Source organism: Cynara cardunculus (assembly GCF_001531365.2).
Source record: "Cynara cardunculus var. scolymus isolate 2C chromosome LG 8, CcrdV1, whole genome shotgun sequence".
NCBI classification, from domain to species: domain Eukaryota; kingdom Viridiplantae; phylum Streptophyta; class Magnoliopsida; order Asterales; family Asteraceae; genus Cynara; species Cynara cardunculus.
This window is the reverse complement of record NC_037535.1, coordinates 3,110,291-3,110,531: the sequence shown is the minus strand read 5'-3', so window position 1 is coordinate 3,110,531 and position 241 is coordinate 3,110,291.

Genomic DNA, 241 nt, shown 5'->3' with positions numbered 1-241 from the left:
CTTTTAGAAAACTTAGCCTACAAGTATTTTTATTTTGTCTTCTAGTAACCCCTTTTGGGTATAAGAAGAGGTCTTGGGGTGCCTTCTAATCCATCCTTCATTGGATTCTTCATTGGATCCCTTAATCTTTTCTCCATCTTTTCTCCATCTTTTCTTCCATTAGCTAGTTTTTGTAAACCCTCTCCAAGGGTGTTCTTCATTTAAAGACTTCAAGTTCTTCTTCATCTTTTTCTTTATTTAC